The sequence below is a fragment of the Rattus norvegicus genome, chromosome 7 (assembly GCF_021556685.1).
Source record: "Rattus norvegicus strain SHRSP/BbbUtx chromosome 7, alternate assembly SHRSP_T2T, whole genome shotgun sequence".
NCBI lineage: Eukaryota > Metazoa > Chordata > Mammalia > Rodentia > Muridae > Rattus > Rattus norvegicus.
In genome coordinates, this window is record NC_141540.1 from 73,452,417 (window position 1) to 73,474,392 (window position 21,976).

The 21,976-nt window shown below is 44.9% G+C and overlaps 1 pseudogene; it reads right to left on the reverse strand.

Annotated features, from left to right (window-relative positions):
• Positions 1-8,502: 8,502 nt before the first annotated feature.
• LOC148004743 (high mobility group protein B1 pseudogene) lies at positions 8,503-9,271 on the reverse strand (annotated as a pseudogene).
• Between the last annotated feature and the right edge of the window lie 12,705 nt (positions 9,272-21,976).

Consider the following 21,976-nt stretch of genomic DNA (forward strand, 5'->3'; position numbering starts at 1 on the left):
GACATACATGCAGACAAAACACTCATAACTCATACACAGAGAATAAAATAAAATACATCTTTTAAACTACTTTCTAAAATTTAACCAGAGGCGCCCATTGGGCTGGAAAGATAGCTCAATCAATAGCCTTTTGCCTTGCAAATTCTAGAACATGAATTCAACCCAGAGCCAACATAGAAGCACTAGGCACAGGAGTAGCATGCGTTTGTAATCTCAGAGCTGGAAGGCAGAGGCAGGAGGATTCCTGGCCCGTCAGTCCTGCCTCATTGGTGAGATTCAGGCATATGAGAGAGAAACCTCATTTCAAAGTGGATGAACAGCACTCCTGAGGATAGCTCTCAAGATTGACCTCTGGCTGCCACATACAACATTTGCTCATGCACCCATACCCATGTGAACATGTACACACACAGAGACACAGACAGACAGGCAGGCAGGCAGCATGCACACACACACACACACACACACACACACACACACACACACACACACACACAGCACTAACTGCCTTAACAATATCTATCCTCCTAAATCCAAATCCAGGTGTGTTCCGGGTTGAATATATTAAAGCTTAGGGGGCAAGCTCCTGGGTTGGAATGCTGCCGTTCAGTGGGCAGGAAAGGAAGATGTTGCAGGCAGCCTTCCAGAATATGAGGAAGTTGCACTGACAATGTAACAGTAATAATGAGCAGGCCCTCTTTTACTGAGCAGAGGTGGGAATGGGGTTATAGTAGGACTGACCAGTTGTCTGGGGTAAAACACAAGGAAGAATTCATAAAGAGAATGAATGCCTCCGGTCAATCACTGTAAACCACGGCTGCAGGAGAGGTTCATGTACAGCGTCAGAATGGAAAGTGGAGGTAGGGATAGCATGCTGGCCGGGTTGCCAGTGTGTGACTGTAGAGGGATAGTACCAGCAGGATCGGCTGCCCTGGTCCTGAACTGACCCAGCCGAGATCACATGAACCATTCACCTGAAGAGGAATAGTAAAGCAGGTACTGAGAGCCAAGTGTTAGATCCGAGACATGACACTAGGGTGCAGGGCAGCGGACTGGCAAGGTTATGCAGGGATGGGTGGAGCTTGAGGCCATAGGATGCTTCGTGTCATCCGATGTTAGGAAGAGGTGGACAGACTGGTGTAGGACCAAAGACCCAAAGGGTTGGTTTCCTGAGAACCCTAAATACCCCAGACAAACTTCAAAGAGCTCTGTGAGGTCAGTCAATGCCTGTAGAGGAGGGCCAGATTTCAGGTACACCGACCCAGTCTCTAGCCTGAATAAGCAGAAATGTAGTACACCTAACACCATCACATGAATCACCACTGAAGCCAGTGCTTTCTGCCTTTGGAACCTGGTATGCTAATGTGAGTATAGGTAACCTAGGAGGACAGGGGTATCCGGTCTCTTTACAACTGTAGCTACAGGCGGTTGTGAGATGTCTGGCATGGGTTCAGGAACTGAGTTCTGGTTCTCTGCAAGAGCCATCTCCTTAGCCCAATTGTTCTGTTGACTTGCTCACTTTTTTCTCCACAGAGTCTTGCTGTGAACCCAGACTGTCTGCCCCCCAAGTACTGGGCTTAGGATCATGACATCACTCATAGATATGTGTATACACGTACACACACACACACATACACACACACTATATATATATATGTATATATACATATATATCACATATACACACACATGCATGCACACATGAGCAAACTACATATACAAGCATATACACATGCGCACACACATGAACACACTAAATACACACATGCACATGTACATGCATCACTCACGCACACACCATATACATATTTTTTCTGTGCTAGAGACTGAACCACAGAGCTCTGACATGGATATGGCCCAGCAGTAATGTTTATCTTTAAGATATTTGATGATGCTAGCATGGAAAATATAAATGAGTTAGATGAGGCTATTTTGTTTGTTTCTTCTTTTTTTTTTTTTCTTTTTTTCGGAGCTGGGGACTGAACTCAGGGCCTTGCACATGCTAGGCAAGCGCTCTACCACTGAGCTAAATCCCCAACCCCTAGATGAGGCTATTTTATAATTGTGTTAAAGAAAAAATGTTGGCAGATAGAAATTATATAATTTAACAGGGAGAGCAAGATATGGTTAAAAAAAAATGTAGGTAGTAAAAATGTCTCTCAAAGAGAACATCAAAGGTGAATGGTCACTTCTTCTTTCCTGCAAAAGTCAAACTTAAGCCAGGGGAGGTGGCACATGCCTGTTGTCTTAGTTAGGGTTTTACTGCTGTGAACAGACACCACAGCCAAGGCAACTCTTAATTGGGACTGGCTTACAGGTTCAGAGGTTCAGTCCATAATCATCAAGGCGGGAGCATCCAGGCAGGCATGGCACCGGAGGAGCTGAGTTCTACATCTTCATCTGAAGGAAGCCAGGAACAGACTGAGCATCCTAGGAGGAGGGTCTCCAAGCCCACACCCACAGTGACCCACTCCAACAAGGCCACACCCACTCCAACACGACCACACCCACTCCAACTTGGCCACACCCTCCACACAAACCATCATCTGTTAAGCCAGGACTCAGGCTGAGAATCCCAAGTACAGGCTGGAGTTACAGCTGAAAGGCAGAGCGATTGCCTACTGTGCACAAGGCCCAGGATCAATCCTCAGTACCACCAAGAAACAAAACTAAACCAAAAGAAAATTACTTATCCTTTGAGCTTAAGGGTATTAACTGCCAAGCCTGATGGCCTGAGTTTGATCTCCAGGAAGGTGAAAGAAGAAAACTGACTCCTGACAGCTGTTCTCTGACCTCTACATGCACTCTACAATAAGAGCAAGCACACATACACACATATGTGCATGCACACATATGCACACATGTATACATGCACACACACAAATAAAATGTAAAGTGAAAAAAAGTTACAGATTCAAGGCCAGGAGGATACCAGTAGGGACCTGTCTCAAAGGAAAAAATAAATTAAAACAAAAATGAAGAAAAAGAAGAGAAGAAAAATAAAAGGATAAATAAAAAAGAGATATAAGATCCTATCTGTATTGTAGTTAAGAAAATCAAGTGTTATCATCATAGTTTCACATTTCAGTATAAAACTAAGAAGAAAATCAGACTAGATTAGGGCAAAAAATAAAGCATGAGAAGACAGGGGATCGGGTGTTTGACTATGAAAACCGGTGCTTGCCAAGTGGCGATGGTGCACACTTTTGCTCCGAGCACTCGGGAGGCAGAGGCTGATGGCTCTCTGAGTTCAAGACCAACCTAGTCTACAGAACAAGTTCTAGGACAGCCAGGACTACACAAAGAAAAAAAAAAAAGAAGGAAGGAAGGAAATTGGTACTGGTACTTGTTAAACAGAATGTGACTCTGTGTGTGTGTGTGTGTGTGTGTGTGTGTGTGTTATAAACATGCTTTCATGTGTCTGTGTGAATGTTGTTTGCATGTTCATGTGCAAGTGTGCATCAATGTGCTCATGGACATGCATGTGTGTATGTGTGTCTGTGTGTGTGTGTGAGCCTATGTGTATATGCATTTATGTTATGGACATTCTTACATATGAATGAGTATGTGTGCATTTGTGTACTAGGCTGTGTGTATGTGTGTGTATGTGTGCTTGAATGTGCAAGTGCACGTGCATGTGCATGTGTGTATGTATGTGCATGTGTGTGTACATGAGTGTATATGTGTGTGCATGGGTGTGTTATGGACATGCTTGCATGTGTAAATGTGAGTGTGTGTTACAAACATGCTTGCATGTGCACAAGTGGCTGTGCTTATCTGTGTGAGACCATGTATGTGGAGGATGCGGATGCCGACTGGGCTCCAGTGTTCCTATATCACTCTCTGTGTTCCTTTTTGAGGCAGGAGCTGTCACCTGATCACTGGTTGGTAGACTGGCTGCCAGGCAAGCCCCAGACATACCCCTAGAACTGTAGTTACAAATTTGCCCAGAACTTTTTAGTGTACACAGACCTGTAATGAATCTATTATACATTTTATAATACACATCAAATAAAGAAAATCCAATTCTTCTCAACATATGAATAAGCCTTAGGCTAATGATATATGGAGATACCTGGATGCACTTGAAAATTAAAGGCAGGAGCTTTCTTGTCTCTTACCTCAAAATGAAAAGACCAAACTAAGAAAATGTCTGACCACAAAAAAACTTAAGAGTATTTTGTTGTTGTTGTTGTTGTTTGCTGTTTTTGCAAAAGGGTCTCTTGTGTCCCAGGCTGGATTCAAATTTACCACATAACTAAGGATGACTTTGAACTTCTAATCCTCCTGCCTTTAGTTCCCCAGTGCTAGGATTATAGGCATGAAACAGCATGCCCAGTTTTCTGGACTGACTGGGATCAAACCTAGGACTCTGTTAAGCAAGCATCTACACTCGGATTTTGTAGGTTGTTTTTCTGGTTCTTGTTGTTGCTGTTGTTATTTTGGGACACATTCTTATGTAGTCCAGGCTAGCCTCCAATTTACTGTAGCTGAGGATGACCTTGAATTCATGATCCTTCTGTGTCTACTTCTTTAGCACTTTGATTATGGTATATGCTATCATCGTACCTGGCTGGAAAATACTAAAATATTATCTTAATTATCTAGTCAGGAATAAAATCCAAAATGAAACAACTGTCAAGAAAATTGAGTGCCACAAACATGTGAAATTTGGCCCAAATATGACATACAGAAAAGCTCGATGGTATAGCTGCTTTAGAAAGCCTACAGATGATGGGCTAGAGAGATGGCTCAGTGGTTAGGAGCACTGACTGCTCTTCCACAGGTCCTGAGTTCAATTCCTAGCAACCACATGGTGGCTCATGACCATTTGTAATGATGCCCTTTTCTGGTGTATCTGAAGACAGTGACAGTGTACTCACATACATAAAACAAATAAATTTACAAAAAAAAAGAAAAGAAAACCTACTGATGACTTCCTAAAAAGGTAAACTTAGACTCACAAACGTGAACATAACTGTTGACAGCTAGACATTCATAACGGCTGAAAAATAAAAGCCACCAAAAGTCAACTAACTAGTGGAGAAGCAAATATGTGGTGTGTAACACAGCCGTGAAAATGAGTATTGGACTGGGTGGTGGTGCTTGCCTTTAATCCAGCACTTAGGAAAGGCAGGCAGTTATCTGTGAGTTTGAGGCCAGCCTGATCTACAGAGTGAGTTCCAGGACAGCCATGGTTGCACAGAGAGACCTTGACTCAAAAAAAAAAAAAAAAAAAAGTAGTGCTATTGTCTTTCTTGTAAGCACCCTTTAATGTTTACTTTCCCATAAGTGAGCTAAGTAAGCTTTGCTCAGTCCACAGCTAGTAGAGCCTAGCAGCCTCTCTTTTTAGAGACCAGCCGCATTATCCTCAGAGCACCTTCAGATGGCCTGAGGCAAGTGTATTCCAGCTGTTCACTTGCACTGGCTTGGAGACTTCTGCTTAGCAATGACAATCCTTAAAGTACTTTAGATGACAGAAGGTGCTGCACTTCCCCTGTGATTCAGCAAAAAAAAAAAAAAAAAAAAAAAAAAAAGCCTGTGGTTGGTACGGTGCCATTGGTAAACTTGACCTGAGACAAGTACACACATGAAGCCTGTTGGAAGCCTGGTGTGCACGTGCAGAGGTGAATCCACACACGAGCCTCCCACGTCTCTCGCATGGCTGTATGCTGTGTCCTTCTTGGAGCAGGTTGTTTGACACAATTTTCCTGATGGGTCTGGGAGGCCTCACCTGGAAGCCTATTTACTACGTCTGTCAATGTTGCAAAACGTTGTTCTCGGCAGTCTCCCAAACCGCCCTTGTGTTTCTGATCTTTATTGTGAGAACAAACAGGCCTCTGGCTTCCAGTTCTGGCAGAGATAACAAATGTTGACACTGAGAAGTAGCTGAGTTACAGAGAGCCTAGGGTCTCTACATTGAAGTCTCAGAACTCTAAAACCAGCCAGCCCACCAAGCATCTGAAAGACAGAGACAGGCCAACCAGAAGACGGAGGCATGTGGGACATCTATAGCCAGTTCAGGCCAGTTTTATGAGGTTGTGCCCCATTCCCCTAAAATAACTGCAACTCTAAATTGCCACCAAAGAACTGCAGAGATGACCAAGAATAGACACTACAAGGAACCAAACTTGGTGGCCGACTCCTATAATTGCAGGAGGAGTCTACATATCAAGTTCCAGGACAGCCATAGCTACGGTGAGACACGGTCTTCAAACAAAACAAAACAAAACAAAACAAAACAAAACAAAACAAAACAAAACAAAACTAAAAACACTAAAGGAAGGTAAAAAATACACAGAGTGACTGAGAAGGGGAATAGCAGGACTGGAGAGATGGCTCAGTGGTTGAGACCACTGACTGCTCTTCCAGAGGTCCTGAGTTCAATTCCCAGCAACCACATGGTGGCTCACAGCCATGGGATTTGATGCCCTCTTCTGGTGTGTCTGAAGACAGCTACAGTGTGCTCAAACAAATGACAGTAAAAGCATGCTCCCTCTACCCCACCCCAATCCATCATTGATGTGGCCCCTGGAGCTCCCAGTCCCAGATTCATCAGGCTGAGGAAGGCCGCTGTTTCTAGGATGGAGAGACTAATGCACAGTCACTTGTGAGCAGCAGTGGGAACATGGGCACACACTGTGCGCATCACCCACACATCACGCTCTGCAGTTGGAGGCTAACAGCTTCTAGGCTTCCTTGATTTGCCGGCCAATTAATGGGGGGCAGTAAGGAGAAAGTGACCTTGAGACTTAATAAATATGTTCTCTCTCAAGAGGTGTGTGTGTGTGTGTGTGTGTGTGTGTGTGTGTGTGTGATAAAGTGAACTGAGTCCAAGAATTTCTCATTCACCATTCTCATACAGTGTGAACAGCTGTCTCCTAACATTTCCCTGCCATGATGTATCCTGTCCCCTGAACCGGTGAGCTTCAACAACGCTTCCTTAAGTTGCCTTTAGATGTATTTTAGTCACAGGAGCTATACAAGTAACGAGTACACACTAAGCCAAGTTACACACACCCATTTTTGGAAGATTCTCCATTTCTCTACACAAAATGTGTTCATCCTGTGTGTGCAAATTGTGTGTTGTATGATTTTGTCTTTCTGGTCCCTATTAATTGGGCCAGAGATAAAAACAGTCAAAGCCCACAAGTTTCTTTACCCTGACCACCATAGCCTGGATTCCAGAAACCTGACTGGGATGTTAAAGGAAGAAAGTCAGACACTGAAGGGATTAGAGGCGATCTGCACAGAACAACATACAGATGTATGCATGGAAAGCCTGGGGTTGAGTGGGCTGTACCCGGATGGAGAGGAGCAGCCTCAGATCAACAACGGGAACTTCTGGGTTTTATTGCACACAGCAGAGAAGGGAGGGCTTAGCTCAGATGCTGTGTGCAGGCAGGAGTCATGGGCTTTACACATCTAGACTAGAGGAGGCTTTGTCATATTGCTGAGCCTGACCCTTGTATTCCCATAGGCCCAAGGCCCTGGTCCTTAACCCACGTCAGATGATGTACATTCATTCAGGATCTGTTTGAGTCAAGACAGCTGTCAGCCCCCGCCATGTACAGTGAAAGACCTGTAGTTCCAGCCACTCAGTCAGTGGCTTAGGCAGGACGATCCCCTCAGAAGTTCAAGACTGATGTGAGCAGAATAGTGACACCCTGCCTTAAAATAAGCAAACACAAAAACCTTCACTGCTATGGTTTGATTGTGAAATGGCCCCACCCCAGCTCATGTCCTTGAACACTTGCTGCTTGGGAGACGATGAAAACCCTAGGCTGAGCCTTGCTGGAAGAAATGGCTCAGTGGGCTTGTGAGCCTCACAGCTCTGCTCTACTTCTCAGCATCTCAACTTGCCCGGATGTGAGCATGTCCCCACTGCCGTGGGCTGCCCACCACGACACACTGTACTCTCTCAATCCGTAAGTCACACTGACGCATTCCTCCATTACCCCCGCTTCTGCTCTTTTTTTTTTTAATAAAAAAAATTGTATTTACTTAGAAGCATTCAGAATGTCAACAAAACAGCTGCCATTTTTTCTTCTTTTTTTTCGGAGCTGGGGACCGAACCCAGGGCCTTGCGCTTGCTAGGCATGCGCTCTACACTGAGCTAAATCCCCAACCCCGCCATTTTTTTTTTTTTTTTGCAATTACAGAGTGGTATTCAGTTAACAGAACAACAATTACCTTTGTATAAGCTGCATCAGAGACAACTGAAGATGGGAAGAAAAAAAAACAAAAGAAAACCAAAAGAAAAAAAAAAAGAAAAATGAAAGAAACCAAAAACCAAACTACTGTCCCCATATATAACTAATTTGTGCTGTGCACAAGAACCTGCTTTAATTTCCATGCCAATTTACAACTCCAGACTGTACCAGGCAAGGTTAGTGGCTATTGAAAATAACACCAGGACAGGGCTAGCTAAAGACACACTCGGTAGTGTGTTAACTATACAAAAAAGACACTGTACAGTTTAAAAACAAATCTTACACAGCCTTACATTTCAATTTTTTTCTTTAAAAGGAGTGAGTTGTGTACAGGGGGGTTAAATGCTTTATAGACAAGAAAAAAAACTGCGCTAGAACCAACTTCTTCTTCTTCTTCTTCTTCTTCTTCTTCTTCTTCTTCTTCTTCTTCTTCTTCTTCTTCTTCTTCTTCTTCTTCCTCCTTTTCCTTATCCTCTTCATCCTCCTCGTCATCTTCCTCTTCCTTCTTTTTCTTGCTCTTCTCAGCCTTGACCACCCCCTTTTTCGCTGCATCAGGTTTCCCTTTAGCTCTGTAGGCAGCAATATCCTTCTCATACTTCTCCTTCAGCTTGGCGGCCATCTTCCCATAGGGCTGCTTGTCATCTGCGGCAGTGTTGGTCCACATCTCTCCTCGTTTCTTTGCAACATCACCAATGGATAAGCCAGGGTGCTCATCTTTGATTTTTGGTAGGTATTCAGAACAGAACAAGAAGAGGCCGAAGGAGGCCTCTTGGGGGCACTGGGGCTTTGAACTTCTTTTTGGTCTCCCCTTTGTGGGGGATGTAGGTTTTCATTTCTCTTTCATAACGAGCCTTGTCAGCCTTTGCCACATCTTCAAATTTCCCCTTTTCTTTAGCAGACATGGTCTTCCACTTCTCTGAGCACTTCTTGGAGAACTCTGAGAAGTTGACCGAAGCATCCAGGTGCTTCTTCTTGTGCTCCTCCCGGCAGGTTTGCACAAAGAATGCATATGAGGACATTTTGCCTCTCGGCTTCTTAGGATCTCTTCTGTCCATGTTTAGTTGATTTCCTCTGCGAGGTACAGAGTCGCCCAGTGCCCGTCCGGCTCTCGCTCGCCCCGGTGCTGTCTCTATGGAGCTCAATGTACTGCAATGGCTCTCATTTTTTTTGTTTTAATAGAGAAGACTTTCAAGTAGCCCAAGTCACTCTTGAACTCATAATATCCAGGTCTGACCTTGATTTGAACTCCTGATTTTCCTGTCTCCACCTTGAAAGTGCTGAGGTTATAGGCTCGCACCACACCCAGCTCTTAAATTGCTTTTACCAGGTATATTCTGTCAGAGCCAAGAGAACAGTAACTAATACACCCAATCAGCTTCCAGTGCAAAGCAGGATGGGTGGTTCACAGGGTGGGACGGAGAGGGGCCAGGTTAATAACAAAAGGACAGGAGGCAGGGCTGAAGGGGGAGAGCCTGGCCTTGGAACTTGAGCACATCTCCCTGTCTGGGTTTCGACCTTTCCCTGGCTTTGAACTGGAATGTCCATGATTACAGTCCTAAAGACACACTTCTACTATGTTCTGGGAACGCATAACTCGTTTGCTTAATCTCACAGAAGGAGTTAGGCTGTACCCAGATTTCTCTCCACTCCTGATTTAGACTATATGATAGAACTGGGATTTTGGTGTTGATAGGATACAGATAAGATTTGCGTGCATTAAGCCAATTCTGTACTGGAATGCTACTTTGAGAAGTTGCATGAAAGTAAATGGGTTTGCTCTGTTCCATGGGTGCAAAATTTACAGCAATGAGAAACTGTCTGGTGGCTGTATAGGCATAGGTGGGTGAGGGTGTGACTTGCACGACATGGACAGGAAGGCATGGAAGGATGAGGAGACTATGTATCTTGGTGCTGATGGTTGATTACACTTGTTGGTGTGTTTAAAATTCATAGGGTATACAACAACAGTTAATTGTAAAGTATGATAACTTAAATATTTGAAAGGAAATTAAAAGGACAGAGAGCTTTGTTAATTCAACTTTTAAAGTCCTACTATTTATGACAATGAATATGGACTCTTCTCCTGAAGAAAAGTGAGAACTGGGTCCCAGTTTTATCCTTCTCTGTTGTGTAGCCATCGTGGGCCGAGGAGGAGTAGTTCTGTGGGTGTGCCCACTAGGTGGCAGTGTGGAGTAAAGTGGAGCAGGGATCTCAAAGAAGGTGGGATGTCTTCTCCGTCACTGGTTGAGTAAGTTAACCTGCTAAAGGATCAGTTGGCCCCTCTCAGACATGACTTGTTAAGCCACAGAACTGTGTGGAATAGATGGGACAAGGTAGTGGAAGGTACTCAGTCAGCAATACAGTCTCCTGTTGTGGAACACTGCGGTCCAGGGGTGCTGAACTTGGAATAGCCTTGAGCACCCTCAGACCATCTTCCCAAAACCCTTCAGAGGAGTGGAGAGGGTCGCCATCCCCTCACCTGAGATGCCAGTCACTCAGTTCCTCCTACCCTGCCACCCCAACCCAGGTGCATGTAATCCTGATGCACGAGGTTCGGGGGTGGGCTGGGGAGGATGCTAGCAGATACAGGAGGCAGAAGGGTAACCAGCAGTTATTGTGAGTCATCACTTACACTGGAGCTGGCTTTGGGTACAATGACAAGAGTCTCCTGGGCTCCTGTAAGTGCCCCTGCACCCATGTATCTGTAGGAAACCCCGGTAAACTCTCCGGGTAACTTGGCTTAGTGTGTACTCGTTACTTGTATAGTTCCTGTGACTAAAATACATCCACAGGCAACTTAAGGAAGCGTTGCAGCTCACCGGTTCAGGGGACAGGACACATCATGGCAGGGAAATGTTAGGAGACAGCTGTTCACACTGTATGAGAATGGTGGATGATAAATTCTTGGACTCAGCTCACTACATCACACACACACACACACACACACACACACACACACACACACACACACACCTCTTGAGAGAGAACATATTTATTAAGTCTCAAGGTCACTTTCTCCTTACTGCCCCCCATTAATTGGCCGGCAAATCAAGGAAGCCTAGAAGCTGTTAGCCTCCAACTGCAGAGCGTGAAGTGTGGGTGATGCGCACAGTGTGTGCCCATGTTCCCACTGCTGCTCACAAGTGACTGTGCATTAGTCTCTCCATCCTAGAAACAGCGGCCTTCCTCAGCCTGATGAATCTGGGACCGGGAGCTCCAGGGGCCACACCAGGTGCAGAGGTGCATTTGCTGGTCATCATCTAGAATGTCGGCTGGGAGAGGCTTTGGGCCAGAATCCGCTTCTCCAGCCTTGGCCACTTCACCCTCATCGGTTACAGATGAACCTCAGACTGGCAACCAGGAGCCCGCAGCCACCACAGATCTACACTCCCTGCACAAACCAGTGACGAATGCAGCCATCTCCCTGGGGTGCTCCCTTCCAGCTTTTCCTCTAGTTCACACCAGGACTGCAGCACAGGCAAGGGCACTGCCCACTGTGGGTCAGTCTTAACCTTAATTGACCTAATCTAGACCCCTTGCAAACTCAGAGTTGTTTCCATGGCATCTTCTGAAGAGATGACCATCTTCCTGAAGCTCTCTTCCTAGAATTGTCTATGCAGCTCTGGAGACTCTAAGAAGCCTGAAGTTAGCAGATTGGGGGAAAAAACCACATAGGAATGGCAGTGTGAATTAAAGCATTAGGGTGGGAGATAAAAATAGCACCAGGAAGTCAGGCATGTCGGGGAATATGAAGAATGCTTGTGTCTGTGTTCAGCCCCTAGTAGTCAAAAAGCCAGGATTCCTTATAAGGACAGTTTGAGACAACTGTTGTAATCAAGATCCCTGATGTGAGGGCCCAGAAATTCCATGTAGTCTACTTTTCAATACTTTTATAGAATACTTGAATCTACATAATCTTATGAAGAAAAGGGGTTTATTTAGGTTACAATTTTGGATGCTATGAGTACAAGATAAGAAACCCCTACTGGCACCTAGTGATGGTATCAAGGCAGATGGGCATTATGGGACTGTGGTGAAGCCAGAGCACACATGGGAGCAAGAGATGACATTGTCAGACGTGAAGCCAGGTAAGCACAAAGCCGAGTTTGCTCCTTATATAACTACCCACATGGGGCTTCCACAAGAGTTGAACCCCATTCTTCCAAGTGCATTCTCTCAGTGACCCAACTCAGGTTTGGCAGTTTTGGGGTACTTCTTACACATTTGGAGCCTATGCAAAGAGGCCAGTCCTGACACTGTCCACGGTCCTCCTTAACCATGCCTACTTCGGAGGCTGACTCCATAACCATGGTTGGCAATCTCCCTGAGCAAATTTTGGCACAAATTGCTAAAACTAATGACAAACTAATAATAATAATTAGTCCCCTGTCTGGGTGATCTCTCTTACCTCAGAGTGCACAAGGCTGACACTATCCCCTTGATAGTGACTATGACTCCCACCTTCTGGTGTCAGATTCCAGTCCTCTGATACACAGTTCAGTTACGTCTGGACTTCCAGACCATTGCTGCTTCCTTCCTTTCATCTCCCTCTGGGCTTCAGTCCTTCTGCAGGACAGAATTCATAGACACTGAGGAACCATCATCTGAACTGCCCCTCTGCTTTCAATATCCTGCTGACTCTGCACCTTCCATGTCCAGCTGGTCCTCCTGGATAATAACAACGGTAACCACCTTGTACTTTGGTGACATGTAAACTCACACACTCCAGCTAATGGTCTGCTTTCAATAGTGCCTGGGATTATCTTATTCCAAGTCGATTCTTTTAAACTTTTTATTCTTTATTTATGTGTCTGTGTGCCTATAAACTGTGTCTGTGTACCTATAAGCCATTTCTGTGTGCCTATAAACTGTGTCTGTGTACCTATAAGCTGTGTGTGTGTGCCTATAAGCCATGTGTGTGCAGGTGTCAGCAGAAGACAGGAGGGGGTGCTGGATCCCCTGAAACTGGAGTTACAGGTGGCTGTGAGCTGCTGAGAGTCAAACTTGTGTCCTCTGAAAGAGCAGCACACTCTCTTAACTGCTCAACCATGTCTCCAGTCCCTGCATGTAGATTTATTGAGTAATCATACATGCCACAGTCTTTTCGGCACTTGGGATTTACCAGTGAATGAACCAGTTAAAGCTCCCTCCCTCACTGTACTAAAGCCCCATCTTCGCTCTTTCTTCTGCTTCCTGCTCCTGCAGAACTGCCCATTTCACAATTTAAAGTTGCCAGAAAGGACCTTTCCATTGGAAGCGCTTGCCTGTTCTGTCCCCTGCCCTGACCCTTTGCAATGACCTCCCCAGAGCTTGCACTGGTGCTGACTGTTTTCTGCCCATGTCAGCACTTTCTGCAGCATGTTGTAACTTGTGGCTCAAGTATCTGCTGCTCAAAACTGCCCCGTCATGAAATCACCACAAAGTCACGCAGTGCAGGGGTTGGACCAAAGGCACCTCTGGAACCTTGCCTAGATACAGTAGATCTCTCTCGCTCCCACTCACCTGTGATTTCTAAAAAATAGGTATGTCCTGCTTTCAGGAAAAGGAATAAACAGTAAAACATAAGCCACAGAACAACTTTCTGTGTCAAAGGAGCCATCAAAAACATTACACTGGATCTTCCAATGGCATCATACCTGGAAGTTACATAGTCACTCCTTTCTGTTCTCTTACTTGCTCTTTATTCTACCTTGCACAGGGGTGTGTATATAGACACAGACACACACACACACAGATACATACACACACACACAAACACAATCACACACACAGGCACACCCACAGGCACACGCACACACACACAGGCACACACACACAAACACAGACACACACACACAGATATATACACACAGGCACACACACACAGGTACACACAGGCACTCACACACGCACACACACACACACTGGTTATATCTATTTCCTTACTGCCAATCTGATTCTCTCTTCTCTCCACTCTGATAAGCACGTGTAGCAAGGAGGGTTTCCAGAACTGTCTCAAATCCAGATACTTATTCACTTACTCTGTGGACATCTATTCATTTGTGAGTCCTTGTATGACAAAAATATATTTGATATATATTTCAATAGGGTCCTTGGCGTATATTTGATCTGACCTTGCAGGGTTTCATCTAGTGAATAAATAGTCTGGCAATTCTGATGGATGGAATGCCTTGCCTGTGCTCTGTCCTCACAGATGGCTGCAGCAGCTGGTTAGCATGCCGACCCAGAGTCCGTCTCCAGCCTGTCTGATGTTTGGCTGCACAGCTGCTCGGCTTCTATTTCCAGCAGATGTGCAGCCAGCACTGTCAGGCCGTCTGGTCAACAGGTTCCCGAAGCCAGGGCCACAGCCCATGATGAGGACGCACTTGTGTACTGGGGTCTGGCTAGCCACCTGCTTCTCATAGTACAGTGAAAATTGTAATACAGGTCTAAGAGTGTCACCGATGGCGTCACAGATGACAGACACAGATGTATTGTAATGTATGTATGTGTGCATGTATGTATGTATGTATGTATGTATGTATGTATGTATGTATGGTACAGATATGCAATGTAAAGAGTCCAGGCTTTGTTCAGACAAGAGGACACAGCAACTAGGCTGTGACAGTCTATGGCGGGCAGAGTTACCTCCAGCTAGGAGAGATGGCTCAGCGGTTAAGAGCACTGACTGCTCTTCCTGAGGTCCTGAGTTCAATTCCCAGCAACCACATGGTGGCTCACAACCATCTGTAATGGGATCTGTTGCCCTCTTCTGGTGTGCCTGAAGACAGCTACAGTGTACTCAATATATGTAAAGTAATAAAAATTTAAGATGACATCTAGAAGAGGAACACAGGAGATAGACTTTCATTCTTCAAACCTGAAATCTTTTTCGCTTTGCTTTGCTTTGCTCTGCTTTGCTTTTTGAAGACGGGAAAGTGTCCCCTTCCAGGGCTTCATGGAAGGCTAAGCTTGCGGCTAGGTTGGGCGCAGAGGCTGTCGTAAGCTGCAGCAGAAGGTTCAAGGACAGAGAGGTTATCGAGGGACACACAATCACATGCCAACACACGCACGCTCACTAAGGGAAGGACCTCCACCAAATGTCCCAGATAAGGACTGAAAAGGCAAGGGCTGTGAGGACAGGAAGGGAATCCGGAAGCTATCCTCCCTCCTCCTGTAGCGTTTCTATACCGCCCTCTACTGGCAGAGTAGAATATGGCATCATATTCAGTGTACTGAGCAGGCTTTGTAGGTGAACTGGAGAAACCCTGGGTTGATGCTGACACACATGGTAAACTGCCCCAACACCACTTCATAAAACCTCATTCTCCCTGCAGTGACCTGAAACACTGTCCTTTTATTCCATATATTCATGGTCCTGAAGCAGGATAGACAGGAAAAATTAAGGGGACACAAGAAAAGAAATGCCTCCTTCTGGGAACTAGTTTACGTTTCTATTTTTTTTAAATATCTGTCTGTCTGTCTGTCTGTCTGTCTGTCTGTCTGTCTATATATCTATCTATCTGATTACACTGCAGCTGTCTCCAGACACACCAGAAGAGGGCATCAGATCCCATTACAGATGGTTGTGAGCCACCATGTGGTTGCTGGGAATTGAACTCAGGACCTGTGGGAGAGAAGTCAGTGCTCTTAACTGCTGAAGCATCTCTCCAGCCCTAGTTTCTGTTTCTTGGTGGCTGAGAGATAATGTTCATTTTCCTGAAGGCATCTCAAACAGGGTGTTCAAGACAACAGATGAATTCTGCTTGCTTAGCGACCGTAAGGTCATCCAGGTTTGCACTCTCCTCTTCCCGAAATGTAAGCAGTGCAATGTTGTAAGCCCACCTTATGTAACCAACCCCTTCATGATGAAGCAGAGGCTTGCCCCACAGGAAGGAATATATACCCTGCAGTATAAATCCAGTCAAATCAAATGGGAGCTCCAAAGTGCTAGGGCAGAGCCTCATACACTTGCTTTGCTAAGTTGACATGATATATCTGTCAGCTTACCTTCTAAGTACTTGGTTATGGCTATAGATAAGAACCACTGTCACGTCTGGCCAGAGGATCATCTTTTGGCTGTGAGCAGTAGTAACCGTGAGCTTAGCTGCTCAACTGGCTAAGAATAAGTGACTATCCTCAACCATAAATGTGGCCTCTCTAATGTCCTGTGCTGGCTAGTTTTGTACAAACTTGACGACACAAGTTGGAGTCATTTGGGATGGGGAAATCTCATTTGAGAAAACTTTCCCACTAGATTGGCCTGTGAGCAAGCCTGTGGTACATTCCTTTGCTTGATTGATAATTGATTGATGATTGACTGGTTGATGATTGACTGATTGGTTGATGATTGAGTGAGTGATTGATATAGGAGGCCCAGCTCAGTATGGATGGCACCTTCCCTGGCTGCTGGTCCTAGGTGCTATAAGAAAGCAGGCTGAAGCTCTTCCTGGTGATGTACAACCTGTTTCCTCAACATTGGAAATAAACTTGGAGATAGAACTTCAAGTGTGTACCTGTGTATTCCCACCACTTCTCTGAGTCCTGTGGACGATGACTGACGAGAAAAATCATACAGGAAACATAAGAAAGAAAGAAAGAAAGAAAGAAAGAAAGAACAAAAGAAAGAAAGAAAGAACAAAAGAAAGAAAGAAAGAAAGAAAGAAAGAAAGAAAGAAAGAAAGAAAAGAAAGAGGGCTGGAGAGATGGTTCAGAGATTAAGAGCACTGACTGCTCTTCCAGAGGTCCTGAGTTCAATTCCCAGCAGCCACATGGTGGCTCGCAACCATCTGTAATGGGATCTGATGCCCTCTTCTGGCCTGCAGGCATGCATGCAGGTAGAAAGTTGTATGATGTATACATAATAAATAAATAAATAAATAAATAAATAAATAAATAAATAAGTATATTTTTAAAAGAAAGGGAAAGGAAGAAAGAAAGAGAAAGGAAAGAAGGAAGGAAAAAAAGAAAAGAAATGAAAAGAAAAGAAAAGGCTGGAGAGATGGCTCAGCCGTTAAAGGCTAGGCTCACAACCAAAAATATAAGAAAAGAGAAAAGAAAAGAAAGCAGACTGAGCAAGCCTTGAGGAACACACCAGGAAGCAGTACCCTCCATGGCCTCCACATCAGCTCTGTCCCAGGTTCCTGCCCTGACTTTTGTCTGTGATGGAGTGCTGTGGAAGTGTACAGGAAATAAACCCTTTCCTCCCCAAGTTGTTTGTAGGCATGGTGACATCAGAGCAATAGAAACCCTAAGACAGACATCACTCCAAGACTCAGGGAAGACTGCAGGAAAATGTCGGAAGGCAGAGTTGTAGAATGGAACACAGACTAGTGGGCGTCTCCTGGCTCTCCCACTTACAGCCGCTGTGGTCTGCACTAGGTTCAGTGACACCTTCCTGTGTAAGGAAGGGTTAGGGTCTCATGACATCACCTGTCCCTCAGGTCCTGGCTTCATTTTTTTTTCTGGCTTCATTTTCTGCCTTGAGTTCTTGCCCTGACTTCACTTCCTGGTGGACTGTAAGTTGTGAGAAGACAGGAAAATGCCTCAGACCAATCCGACAGAGGTGATTCCTCAACTGAGGCTTCTCCTGCCAGGTGACTCTAGTTTGTATCAATTGAAAAAAAAAAACAAAAACAAAAAAAACAAAAAAACAAAAACAAACAAACAAACAAACAAAGAAAAAAAAAACAAGTCCAGTGGTGCTATTCCTAGCACACAGGAAGCAGACACAGGAGGATTCCTAGTTCAAGCCCAACCTAGTCTACACAGCAAGCTCTTGTCTCAAAGATATGTATAGACACGTGCAAATTTTACTGTTAAGCCAAACCAACCAGAAAAATAATTTCCTGTAGTCAACTTAAAACAGAACTATTTTGCATTTCTATATTTAGAATAATCACCTGACAGTGTAGGAATTCGGCAGCTCAAGCTACTGTAGATCATTTGGATAGAAGCCACACTAAATTCAGTAGCTAAGGATAGAGTAGGTGACATTAAATTAAAGGCAGTTTGCCTCTAACTCTGGCAAACGCATCTTCTAGCTTGTGATGTCTAGATGATATTTCCCAAAGAAAATGACTAATCCCTGCTGTATGGCTCTAGTTAGTGCCCCCTAGGAGGGTCTTGGAGTAGATAGATCCCCATCTTTCTGAGGACTCACCACACTGTCTCCCACAGTAAGAGTACAAGTTTGCACTCCCATCAGCAAGCGTTGTGTGTTCCCCTTTCGCCACATCCTGTCATTTGTTTTATTGATCGTGGCCAATCTGATTGGTGTTAAGACCAAAGCAATTTTGACTTGCATTTCCCAGATGACTAAGGATGCTGGACATTTCTTTAAGTACTTCTCAGCCATTTAAATTTCCTCTTTTGAGAATTCTGTTTTGGCCCATACTTTTGGATTGGGTTGTTTGTTTTCTAGATCTCCAGTGTTTTTAGTACTTTATGTACTTTAGATATTAGCCCTCATTCAGGTGTGTAGTTGGCAAAAAATCTTTTGTTTTGTCTGAATTACAGCACCTTTGCCATACAGAGGCTTTTCAGCTTCACATGGTCTCATTTATCATTCACTATTGTCCTCGGTGCCTGTGCTGTTGGTGTCCTGTCCAGACAGCGCCTGTGCTATTGGTGTCCTGTCCAGACAGCACCTGTGCTGATGGTGTCCTGTCCAGACAGCGCCTGTGCTGTTGGTGTCCTGTCCAGACAGCGCCTGTGCTGATGGTGTCCTGTCCAGACAGCGCCTGTGCTGATGGTGTCCTGTCCAGACAGCGCCTGTGCTGATGGTGTCCTGTCCAGACAGCGCCTGTGCTGATGGTGTCCTGTCCAGACAGCGCCTGTGCTGATGGTGTCCTGTCCAGACAGCGCCTATACTGATGGTGTCCTGTCCAGACAGCGCCTGTGCTGATGGTGTCCTGTCCAGACAGTGCCTGTGCTGATGGTGTCCTGTCCAGACAGCGCCTGTGCTGATGGTGTCCTGTCCAGACAGCGCCTGTGCTGATGGTGTCCTGTCCAGACAGCGCCTGTGCTGATGGTGTCCTGTCCAGACAGCGCCTGTGCTGTTGGTGTCCTGTCCAGACAGTCTTTTCTGTTGCCGATGAGTTCAAGTCTGTTCTCCACTTTCTCTGCTATCAGATTCCTTGAAACTGGCCTTAAGTTGGGACTTTGATCCACTTGGACTTGATTTTGTGTGGGTTGATAAAACGTGTATCTGTTTGCATTCTTCTATGTACAACCATCCAGTTTGACCAGCACCATTTGTTGAAGATGCTGTCTTTTTCTTCCCCCAGTGTGTATTTCTGGCTCCTGTATCAAAATCAGGTGCCCATGGGTGTGAGGAGTTATTTCTGGGTCTTCAGTTCTATTCCATTGACCAACATGTCCGTTTTTATGTTTAGTCATCAATAAGCAAGCAACAACCTGTGTAACCACAGAGGTTAGGTAGAGAGTGTGGGGCTAGGGGACAAGGGGGGCTGGATCTTCAAGTGAGCCTCACTGGGGAAACAAACCACTCATAAGGACAGACCCCATGCCCAGCAATAGAAATGAACACAAAATGAGCTCAAGAGAATCTTTGGATGCTCTGTGTTCTGTAATGTTAAGTCGGGCATTTTTTCTTTAATTTTACAGATTCTCTGTGTAGCTATCATGGCTTCTGGGTTTATGTGTTTATGGAATTACTGTGTGTGCAAATGTGTGTCTCTGGGGCTACATGCATTCTTGTGCATTTTTAAAAAACTCTTCTTCCTGTTTTGATATTTTGTCCTATCCTGATTTGTTTCTTTCTCTTATTGCATTTTGTTGTTTTTATTATTATTCCTTAGGTTCCTGTTTGTTTTCTTAGGAGAGACAGAAAGGGGATGGATCCAGATGGGAGGGCAGATGGGGAGGTGTTGGTAAGACTAAGGGGAGGGGAAACCATGATCTTAATATACTGTATGAAAAAAACATTTTTTTTCTTTTTTCTTTTTTTTCGGAGCTGGGGATCGAATGAAAAAAACATTTTAAATAAAAGAAAAATATGCATGATAAGCCAATTAGTAATCAGGCAGTGCTTAAATCTGTCATTCTTGTAAATAAAAAAAAAAAAGAACTGTCCTTCACAAAATTATTCCTAGCCACCTCCAACCTGTGATTTGAACCCCCAACCCAAGGTGCATGTGCTGGAAAGGTGTCAGTGTGGAAGAAAGGACCGAGTGAGATCTGTTCAGATGGATTAACGGCTTTCTTTGGTGACTTCAGTCTCTCTTTTAGACACTCGGTCGACCTTCCATGTTTTGCTGCGTGATGAAGAAACATTGAGAAAACAAAAGTGAAGCTAATAGCTGGCTGATCACCACAACCACGGACCAAAATGAGCCTCCATTCAGCACAGAAATTATTCAGTCTCCAGGATTCCACTACAGAAACAGAAAACAGACCAGTATAATTTTTTTTTTAACAAGAGGCAATTACACTGCGTCTTGTTTAATTTTGTGTTACTCTAGGTGTGAATCAATTGCACGAGTAGGTGTTTCCTTAAATTGCTCATGAAGCCAGAAAACCTAATTTGAACCTAAGGATGGATATTCATAAGACACTTTTCTATTTAGAAAGTGTCTCAAATTAGTCTTATGAGTAGTCAAATGAAACCTATCTTCTGATCCCCACCGCACAGACTGACTCTTTCTGGGTGGTCTTTCCTATCTACAAGTTGCAAACACAAAGTCTTTCTACAGCTCAGAGTATAAGTAAAATCTGGGTGAACCTAGCCAAACAATTTCGAGAAACTCCTAAGCAGACCCCTTGGGGTCCTCTAGGATATGCCATATGACTGCCGAGGGCACAAAGGTCTTTGTGCCCACAGACCACAAGGGAAACCACGGGATCTGGGTTCTAGAGAAACACGCCCTACGCCCTTTCCCAAACCCTCCACGGCACATGAGCAGCTTTAGTCTACCAAATGTTTCCCATGGTGCTCTCTACCTTACTTCAGATCTAAAGGCAACGGACCCGAAGTAGAACCATTAGCCAAAATAAATCTTCCTCCTTTAAACCGATCTTCTCGGGCGAGAGGCTAGACCGTGAAGGTCTCTTATCCCATTTATTCTGAAGTCACCAGACAAAAGGTGACTTCTAACATAGTCACCAGAATGGAGCCCACACTTTAAGGAGCCATGGGTCATCTCGCTAAACAAAAGGGAGGAAAGTTATAGGTTCCAGGAGGCAGCAATTTGATGGGCTTCGGACAAGGGGCTGTGTGAAATGGATCTCAGGTTTGGACTGCAAAATGAGTCTTGGATTCCTCTGTTTCCTGGGGAAGATCCATTGAGAATAAGGGGATCCCTTAGTCGTATCCTGAGGCTGGTCCCAAAGGAAGGAGTAGGCCACGTCCTCCTATTTAATCTTACACATCCCTGTAACCGAAGCACTATGACAGTTGTTGGCATTGGGAGAGGAAGCGTTCGTTGTCTTAGGGGATGTGGATCTTGGTAAGTCAATCGGGCTCCGGTGGACGGCCCCTCTGAACAACACAAATTAGATCCGACCGTTATAAAAAAAGAAAAGCGCAAAGCCCTGGGTTCGGTCCCCAGCTCAAAAAAAAAAAAAAAAAAAAAAGAAAAGAAAAAACAAAGAAAGATGAAGGGAGTTGAAGCAGACAGGGTAGGGAGTGAGAGTGGAACTCAGAGGAGTTGGGAACAGGGGTGGGGAGTAAGTTTAGGAATCTCGTGAGTCAAGAATGTAGCTGGGGAAGGGGGCGAGAGGGGGTAGGTTTCCTGCGGAGTTGGCACGAGACCGGGACCTGG